The sequence below is a fragment of the Fundulus heteroclitus genome, unplaced genomic scaffold, assembly GCF_011125445.2.
Source record: "Fundulus heteroclitus isolate FHET01 unplaced genomic scaffold, MU-UCD_Fhet_4.1 scaffold_61, whole genome shotgun sequence".
NCBI lineage: Eukaryota > Metazoa > Chordata > Actinopteri > Cyprinodontiformes > Fundulidae > Fundulus > Fundulus heteroclitus.
The window spans coordinates 1543965-1554475 of record NW_023397044.1 but is presented as its reverse complement, the minus strand read 5'-3'; the positions used below and the strand labels follow the sequence as shown (position 1 = coordinate 1554475).

The following is a 10511-nucleotide window of genomic DNA, read 5'->3' as shown; positions in this document are numbered from 1 at the left end:
GCTGAATTTGGACAGCTTTTAACTCCGACGCCATTGCATAATGGAAACGCACATGGATGATGCGAGTCAAATCCGGGCATACAGCCTTCTGAAAATGAAGGCTGTGGGCATTTTGTGAGCGATCTCTTCTCTCAGGACATTTTTGTTAATTTCTGTGAGGGGGCTGTGCTGATACTTCATGTAACGCAAAGAATTGTGGGATACCTAAAGGGTTCTTAGTGCCTGTAAGGGACGTTGCGGGTTTGCTAGGCAAAACTAGCTGCGGGAGGGAGCATACAGGCTACATTTCCTACGTCCTTCTTTACTGACTGCACTGGTTGAACAGCACTTATCATGGCGACCGCCAACGCACTTCTGCTTTGGTTGAAGAGTTCTTGCTCTATAAGGGTATTTGGACTGAGCCAAAGTCTTTTTGTCTCTCAAAATGTCTGTCTGTGAAGAATGCCGAGGTTCCGCTGTGGCCTCCTCCTCAGGCAGGAAAGTAGCAGCTAGAAGTCACTAAATGGGGTAATAGCCCAATTTCCATAATTGGCCAGCTGTATACAAATTTTATTGCAATGAAAGATGAAGTGAACAGTGTTGTAGAAGACACAATAAGTGAGCAGAAACTCCACTAAATCGACGAGTTCTCCACGTATTTTTCTTCTTTAGATAACGTATCACAAGATCGTTTTAAGAGTAAGTTGATGGTTAATGGTATCAGATTGCCAGATCCACACAGCAAAAGCCTGAAGGGACGGAGCGAGTCTGTGAAATGCTGGCCAAGGGTTCCGTACCGCGACATACAGCTGCCTTATAAACACGCAGGCCAATACAGACGAGAGAGCACGAAAGCCCCTAAAACCACTGGACGGCTAGAATTATATTATATCTGGACATAGGCTCCAGCAGCCCCCGCGACGCCATGAGGGATTAAGAGGGTCAGAAAATGGATGGATGTTCAGACATGTTTGTTTAACAGCAGAAAGCGGCGTCGGACACAGACCGCGTCTCAGCAGAGAGGAAGACCCACCCGGTAGGTTAAAAAAAAAAACATTTTACTACGGATTATTTTGGTGTTTTTGTCTTGTTAAAATGGGTGGGGGTGTTGGCGACATTGCAGCGTAAACACAGACATACTAGCGCCCGTGAACGGGCGGAGGGGAGGTGGCGATCGCTACACGGGCCGGAGAAGCGGCCCGTGTAGTGTTTATGCAGCAGCCGCTGTTGCTGCTCCAGACAGCGCCTGCTGCTGCCGCAGCCCGTGAATGGGCGGAGCAGACAGCGGCGGCGGAGCAGCTGCTGCTGCTGCCGCTTCCCCGGCCCGTGTAGCGATCGCCACCTCCCCTCCGCCGCTATTTAGGTAGAACAATGACTAGAGCAGAATTAAGTTGTATTTACCGGAGATGAAGTGTAGACTGCAAATTCTGTCATAGTATGATGGCTCCCCCAGTCCATTGGGAGTGTCTGCCTGCGCTCTTCTCATTGAAAATATCCATTTCTTTCTTCGTCCTTCCTCCTTCGGTAAACGAAAGAAACGTACATCCGACGATTTGGAATGCCTCTGTGTGCAACCGGGAGCACAAGTCGTAGGCATTGTTTAGATTCCAAAAATAAACGAACTAAAAGTACGCTCTAAATCACCCGTTTTGTCATGTAGTAGACGAGAACAGTACTGTTTTTTTGCCTACCCGCGGGACCCGGATGTAGTATGGAAGTTAATTTGTGTCGCCGGGATTTGAATTAAAAATGCCACTGAAATTTAAATGTTGTATGTTTGTACTTACTCTTTCGGTGTTAGAATATATTCAGAAAACATTTTTAACCCCCAAAAAATTGTCATTATATCTACATAGTTGAAATTTCATTTGTTATTTTCACTGCAAGATAAAAATTCACATTACTATTTCAAAGTGATTAAATTTTCAATACCTGTTTTTCAGTTTAACTTTTAAGTTTAAAAAAAAAAACTGCATATACAAAAATTCAGCCTTTCAAAATTCAAACTCAATAATTTCAGCCTCCCGAGATTCAACTGGCTCAAATTCACCGTCTAAAATTCAGCGTCTAAATTCGGTGTAAAAAGAGAAGGGTTACTTCAGGTCACAGACATTACCAATGGATTGTGGTGTCCAACACCCAGCCAATCCCGTTACGTTTTCTTAGTCACGTGACGTGACGCTTGTGGCGCAGACTGAAGGAAAACCAGCATCACGGAGGCGGTCATGGAAGCTAACGCTAACTCAACGGTGAGTTTATTACTTTCATTTTTCTGTAGTATTGCTTTTCTTTGCGCATTAATTTCAATACATAGGGTGTGTCCCAATTCAAAAGGTCCAACCCAAGAAGGATTCGACATTGTGGACCGCGTCTTTCGCATACCGCAAAAACCACAGAAGCCGGCTGTGAATTGGAACCTTCTAGCCTTCGCCAGCTCCCCCCAGGCCTCCACTCTTATCTCAGCGTAACTTATGTTGCCTAGCAACCATGACAGAGTGAACGACAGCTGTGAAGCTGAGTTGAACTCAGGTTAATGTTCAGTGATATTTATGTAAAATAAAAATCCTAAATAACATTAACTGACGACAAATTAAACTTTTATTAAACATACTGAACTTTTAGCAACTTAACCTCCAAACCCCCCCCCCCCCCTTTTTTTCTTGTAGAGCATGATAAAAGTAAATGCACCGAATATCAACATTAACATTATTTCCGTCTTTTTTCTTTTTCCTAACTCGTGATTTTCTTCTGGTGTGATAAAGATGCATCAAACAACCATGCAGGTGTTTCCGCTGTTGCAGTCGCTGCCAAATTCTGGCAAGTCTGCACTGATGCAGCCCCTGAATAGAGACACACCCTTATCGCTTGATTTAAAACATGGATTTGGGAATCAGTTTCTGTTTTTTTAATATTTAGTACTTTAATTTACATTCTTTTTAGTGTAGGGTACCAAATGTTCTACTTGGCAACACTATAAAAAAAAACCTCCTTTAGGTTTGTCAATTGATTAAAAAGTTTACTATTTTGAAAATTAGAAATATGCTTGTAAGCACATTCTCTAATTTATTTTACGTTAAATATTTTACCGTAATTTCACAGAATTTTTAGCAATTACCATTCGATTTCAGGATTAAAATTCAATGTTTTACCGACAATTTAATGACTTATTTTTTTCTTTTTCCAGGCCCTCGGTTTTAATGCACATCGATACCAACCACAAATTAATACGGTAAATCTTTTTTTTTTTCTCAATGTGGAGCGTCTTACTTTGAACATTGCTGTGCAACTATGTTCTTACTGTTAGTTATGCATCCAATAACACCAGCCTTGTGGGGTGGGGTCTTCAGAGCAAGTAAAAGGGTTGTATTTCCAGCACTGACAGTATTTGACCAAGCAATCTTTGCACATATAATGGAATAAAATACAGTCTTTATTATAAGACAAGTATTTATTAAGGTTAATCATGTAATTAATAAACACTATTATCTTAGTTAGACACCTGGTTAGACACAGAGTCCTTCAGATGACATACTGATAAGGTAAATCATGTATTCATGTATCATGTATTGTTTATCTGGCAAGTTTGAATATCTGATGTATTTTTAAAGTCTACAATAACATTAGCTTTTTGTGATTCATAGGACAATGTTTAACTGTTCATCTGTTTATTACTCAACACTGAAGGATTGAGCGACTGTGGAGAGACCTGTGGGCAGCTGTAACATGCATCTATTATGATGTGCTACACTACCTTGAAGCAGAGGGATACCTCAACATTTCAAATGTTGCACACCTCTTCTGTTGCCAATATGTCTTCCTGCCATGCCTGCAGGATGATCTGGATACTTTCCTCAGTGGCTGGGACAATCACCCACTTCGTACTGAAAATAACATGACTCCTAACCAGCTCTGGGTTCTTCGTCGTGGACATCATCCAATTCCTGAACCACCCAGTTCCTTGACAAAAGTACATTTTAATTAGACAATTGCATGTATATTTTATTTGTAAAATAGTAACTTACAATATCTGACAAAATAAATTTTGAGTTCTCTTCCTTCCTTGTTTTACAGGGTGTACAGCTGCCAGACATTGAATGGGAAGACAGTGGGCTCCTTCCTGAAGACGAGTCCAATGTGACAGTGCCTAGCTCTAATGTGCAACTGACTGTTGAACAAATGGCAGCTTTAAGACATGCAGTAAACCCGAAAGCCACATCTCTGTCTTTTGGCTCTGATGTTTACACTTCTGCTGTTCACGTTTGTGAACAGTTTTTTCCTCTCTAAGTTATCCACAATTAAAACTGAACATTTCTGAAATGTAAAGCATAATGCTGTTCATGTGTTTCTAAAAATAAATGTGTTTTTCTTTTCTTTCTACAGTACATTTCATTTTGAAGCAGCAGAAAATAAATTCAGGTTAAAATTAAATATTTGTTCAATATTGCTTAATAAAGAAACACCCTTTAGAGATGAGTATAGTTACTCAAATAGATGGATAAAGACTTAAAACATAGAACATAACAAATTTGATTTATTATCAAATCTCTAACTCCAAATTACATAGGAGGTACAATTGTACATTTATTTTAGTACTTTGAGTTTATGGTAACATTAGAATCAGAAAAAGTTTTTAGTATTTATTTTCAAACTGATGTAAACATTCACAACAAAATGCTGTATCAATAAACTACTTTGACTGCATATTTCAAACTGCCTGACGAATCCAGAAATCAGCAAATGAGCCAAGGCATCCAAAATTTTTGAAGAAAGAGTAACTTGAGAAGACAAAGCATTTAAAAACAAGTTCTTGAGTGCAGATGAAATCTAGTAGTCCAGATCCAATGGCATTCGCTCCAGTATGTGCTCCAAACGATCACGCAGTCTATCAAAAATATGACCCAGAAAAAGTTCCTTGAACAGAGAGAAAGAGAAAAAAATAAGTCATTAAATTGTCGGTAAAACATTGAATTTTAATCCTGAAATCGAATGGTCATTGCTAAAAATTCTGTGAAATTACAGTAAAATATTTAATCTAAAATAAATTACAGAATGTGCTTACAAGTAATAGTAAGCTTTTTAATCAATTGACAAACCTAAAGGAGGTTTTTTTATAGTGTTGCCAAGTAGAACATTTGGTACCCTATACTAAAAAGAATGTAAAGTACTAAATATTAAAAAAACAGAAACTGATTCCCAAATCCATGTTTTAAATCAAGCGATAATGGTGTGTCTCTATTCAGGGGCTGCATCAGTGCAAACTTGCCAGAATTTGGCAGCGACTGCAACAGCGGAAACACCTGCATGGTTGTTTGATGCATCTTTATCACACCAGAAGAAAATCACGAGTTAGGAAAAAGAAAAAAGACGGAAATAATGTTAATGTTGATATTCGGTGCATTTACTTTTATCATGCTCTACAAGAAAAAAAAGGGGGGGGGGGGTTTGGAGGTTAAGTTGCTAAAAGTTCAGTATGTTTATAAAAGTTTAATTTGTCGTCAGTTAATGTTATTTAGGGTTTTTATTTTACATAAATATCACTAAACATTAACCTGAGTTCAACTCGGCTTCACAGCTGTCGTTCACTCTGTCATGGTTGCTAGGCAACATAAGTTACGCTGAGGTAAGAGTGGCGGCCTGGGGGAGCTGGCGAAGGCTAGAAGGTTCGCTGCTGTGGTTTTTGCGGTATGCGAAAGACGCGGTCCACAATGTCGAATCCTTCTTGGGTTGGACCTCTTGAATTGGGACACACCCTATGTATTGAAATTAATGCGCAAAGAAAAGCAATACTACAGAAAAATGAAAATAATAAACTCACCGTTGAGTTAGCGTTAGCTTCCATGACCGCCTCCGTGATGCTGGTTTTCCTTCAGTCTGCGCCACAAGCGTCACGTCACGTGACTAAGAAAACGTAACGGGATTGGCTGGGTGTTGGACACCACAATCCATTGGTAATGTCTGTGACCTGAAGTAACCCTTCCCTTTTTACACCGAATTTAGACGCTGAATTTAAGACGGTGAATTTGAGCCAGTTGAATCTCGGGAGGCTGAAATTATTGAGTTTGAATTTTGAAAGGCTGAATTTTTTTATATGCTGATTTTTTTTTTTTAAACTGAAAAGTTAAACTGAAAAACAGGTATTGAAAATTTAATCACTTTGAAATAGTAATGTGAATTTTTATCTTGCAGTGAAAATAACAAATGAAATTTCAACAATGTAGATATAATGACAATGAATTTTTTGGGGGTTAAAATGTTTTCTGAATATATTCTAACACCGAAAGAGTAAGTACAAACATACAACATTTAAATTTCAGTGGCATTTTTAATTCAAATCCCGGCGACACAAATTAACTTCCATAATGTAGCGCTGACGTCACGCGTGAACTACCCTATAGAATACACATTAAATACACAAATAGACAAAAATAGAAAATTCTGTAGAAATGCAGTTATTTATGTATTTTAGAGAGAGACAATTTTACATTCACACCCTGCTCAGACTAGAAAGGGACCATTGAACATACACAGTTAATTTGCAGTTTAGTCTGGACATAGGTCTAGTTCAGGGACTGCACAAAGAGGGACAGTGAGAATCAAGTTTTTACTACAGTGACTGCTCTTTCTGCATCTTTTTTCCCCTAATCCCTGCATGTTTGTGAAGCTGGAGTGTTGTTAACCAACTGATTCTTATTCCTACATTTTAACACTTTTAGGACTAAATAGTTTTTGTTTAAAATTCTGTTTATGTGTAAACTAAAAGGTCAAATCTGAACTTATAGGTATTAGTTAGGCGCCCGCCTATGCATTGAAAATGCATGGCGGAGGCCTTATACTATGCACCTAATAAGGGTTTCTATATTATTATTTTTAGGTGCCCGCCTATGCATTGAAAATGCATGGCGCAGGCCTTATACTATGCACCGAATAAGGGATTCTTTAAAATTATTAGGCGTCCGCCTATGCATTGAAAATGCATGGTGGAGGGCTTATACTATGCACCTAATAAGGGTTTCTTTAAAATTATTAGGCGCCCGCCTATGCATTGAAAATGCATGGCAGGATTTCACATGCTTTCCTATTGGCCCTTGGACTCCAACAGGACCTGGCAGAATGCTCAGACACGACCCCCCCATGGCCTTTGTGGAGCTTTGGTGACGTTAAGTATTGGCACCATTTTTGAGCCACTTCCCAGTACAGGATTTGGACCAAACTAACAGAGTACAATCACCCGGTGATACTGGACACAACCATGTTAGCGGCTAACGGTTAGCATGTTGCTAACCGGAAGTAGCTTTAGGAAGTTCTCACCAACTTCTGCTTCACAGAGTTTGTACTTCCTTTAGTAGTTTGTAATGCCTTTAACATTTTTATTCACATATTTAATTTTTTCATACTACATTGAAATATTGAATCATGTTTTAATAACACCAATTTTCCATGCTGCTTCGATGCAGACCTTCTCCTGTCGGCTTGTTTTGATGAAGACAAATCTTCATCACATTTCCTGGCAAAAAAATTGACTATCACCATCAGCACGGGCTCCCCTCAGGGCTGCGTCCTGAGACCCCTGCTGTTCACTCTGATGACTCACGACTGCGTCCCCAGGTTTACCACCAATCACATCGTGAAGTTTGCAGACGACACAACGGTGGTGGGCCTGATCAGAGACGACAACGACCAGGACTACAGAGAGGAGGTGGAGCAGCTGGTGGGCTGGTGCAGAGACAACAGCCTGATCCTGAATGTGGAGAAGACGAAGGAGATCATCGTCGACTTCAGGAAGAACCGGCCGCACCACGCTCCACTGCTCATCAACAGCTCAGCTGTGGAGGTGGTCAGCAGCACCAAGTTCCTGGGGGTAAACATCACAGACAACCTCACCTGGTCTGTGAACACCACGAAACTGGTGAAGAGGGCACAGAAGCGACTGTACTTTCTGCAGAGGATGAGGAGAGCCCACCTGCCCCCGCCCATCCTCACAACTTTCTACAGAAGCACCATAGAGAGCATTCTGACCAGCTGTCTCTCTGTGTGGTGTGGAGGCTGCAGTGCCTCCGACTGGAAGAACGTGAGGAGAGTGATGAGGACAGCAGAAGGGATCATCGGGGATCCTCTTCTCTCCATTAAGGACATTTCATCTCAGCGCTGTGTGTCCCGGGCCCGAAACACCATCAGGGACCCCTTACACCCCCACCATGGACTGTTCTCCCTGCTGCCTTCTGGGAAGAGGTTCTGCAGCATCCGCTGCAGGTCCACCAGGTTCCGCAAAAGCTTTTTCCCTGTTGCCATCAGACTGTTGAACCGCTGAACTAAAAACTGGACTCTGCACCACATCCACATTCACATATTTGCACATTTGCATCACTACACCTCTATCTAGCATTACAAATGCTGCCGAACTCTTAGTTTCTAAAATGCATTCTTGCACAAATGCCCTTTGCACAATCACTTCTGCACATACAAATACTCACCTGTACACTGTGATCGCACACTGTCTCTTTCTCTTGCATTGTTTACATTTCAATTGTTTACTTTTAAATCATTGCTGCACTTTATCCTGTAATTTACTGTAATTTACTGTCATTTCCAAGTTGTATGCAAACGAAATTTCGTTCTGTACGCACCCTGTGCATGCAAAATTACAAAGTTGTCTAAGTCTGCTACCCCTGTGCTTCAGGTTTGCTCTCTGCTCTGCTGCTGGATTTTCCTGCCACCTCTAAGCTTCAAGCAAGGCCTCTGCTAGCTGCTGGATTTTCCTACCACCTCTGAGCTTCAAATAGCCTCTGCCAGCTGCTGGGTTTCCTGCCTCCTCTGTGCCTCAAGTCAAGTCTCTGTTAGCTGCTGGGTTTCCTGCCTCCTCTGTGCCTCAAGTTTGCTCTCTGCTTCATTGCCTGGATCTCCAGCTGCCCCTGTACCCTAGCAGCCCTGCTCTTCCTAGAACCGTCTCTCTCTGCTTCTCTGAATGTACTGCAGCCCTACATCTCCGAGAGCTCTCTCCGGTCCGTCAGCTCCTGCTGTCATCTACACCCTAATTCCTGTCCAGTCCTCCCTCTCTAGTTTTCTAATCCACTACTCATCTTTCTGTCAGTAAACTCTCAGTAATAGCTCTGTGTGTGTGTGGTGTGCATTCTGGGTTCATCCAAAGACAAATTTCTGACACAGACTGGGTTTGAATGGAGCAATGACCCAGAGTCAGATCTAATGGGAGTCTGACCCAGAGCTAGTTCTAATGGAGCGTTGACCCAGATTTGGTTCTAATGGGAGGCTGACCCAGACTGGGTTCTAATGGAGAGCTGACCAAGAGTCGGTTCTAAAGGGATGCTGACCCAGGGTGTGTTCTAATGTAGCGCTGACCCAGAGTGGGTTCTAATGGAGTGCTAATTCAGAATCCATTCTAATGGAGCGCTGACCCACACTGGGTTCTAATGGAGCAATGACCCAGAGTGGGTTTCGATGGAGTGCTGTTCCAGTCGGTTGTAAAGGGTGGCTGAACCATACTGGGTTATAATGGAGCGTTGACCCAGAGTTGGTTCTGATTGAATGCTGACCCACACTTGGTTCTAACGGAGCGCTGACCGAGTTGGTTCTAATGGGAGACTGACCTGGGTGAGTTTTAATGGTGCTCTGACCCTAGAGTTAACCTAGAGCTAACCTAGAGTGGGATCTAAAGGACCACTGACCCACAGTGGGTTCGAATGGAGCGGTGTCTTAATGTTGCTTCTAATGGACGCAGACCTGGACTGGGATCTAATGAAGCGTTGACCCAGAGTCTGTTCTAATTTAGCGCTAACCCAGACTCGGTTCTAATGGAGCTCTGACCCAGAGTCAGTTCTAATGGAGTGCTGCCTCAGACTGGGTTATAATGGAGTGTTGACCGGGTCGGTTCTAATCAGAGGCTGACACAGAGTCAGTTCTAATGGAGCCCTTATCCAGTCTGGGTTCCAATGCAAGGCTGACCTTGAGTGTGTTATAATTGTGCGCTGACCCAGATTAGGTTCTAATGGAGCGTTGACCCAGATTCAGTTATAATGGATCGCTGCCCCACACTGGGTTCTAATGGAGTGCTAATCCAAAGTCCGTTCTAAATGAGCGCTGACCCAGAGTCCGTTCTAATTGAGCACTGACCCAGAGTTGGTTCTAATGTAGCGCTGACCCAGAGTGGGTTCTAATGGAGTGCTAATCCAGAGTCCGTTCTAATGGAGTGCTGACCCAGAGTGAGTTCTAATGGAGTGCTGACCCAGAGTGAGTTCTAATGGAGTGCTGACACAGACTGGGTTTTAATGGAGTGCTGAGCAAGAGTCGGTTCTAAAGGGATGCTGACCCAGGTTGTGTTCCAATGTAGCGCTGACCCAGAGTGGGTTCTAATGGAGTGCTGATCCAGTCAGTTCTGATTGGAGGCTGACCCACACTTGGTTCTAATGGACTGCTGACCTAGACTGGGTTCTAATTGAGCACTGACCAAGTCGGTTCTAATCAGAGGCTGACCCAGAGTGAGTTCTAATGGAGTTCTGACACAGAGTCAGTTCTAATGG

At 42.3% G+C, this 10511-nt stretch overlaps 1 long non-coding RNA gene across 1 annotated transcript; it reads left to right on the top strand.

The window, feature by feature from the left end:
- The first annotated feature begins 2062 nt into the window (after positions 1–2062).
- On the top strand, positions 2063–4358 carry LOC118561322. Its single transcript, XR_004929951.1, has 4 exons — positions 2063–2228; positions 3164–3208; positions 3664–3946; positions 4051–4358. It is a non-coding gene; the product is annotated as an uncharacterized LOC118561322 (long non-coding RNA).
- The last annotated feature ends 6153 nt before the right edge of the window (positions 4359–10511 follow it).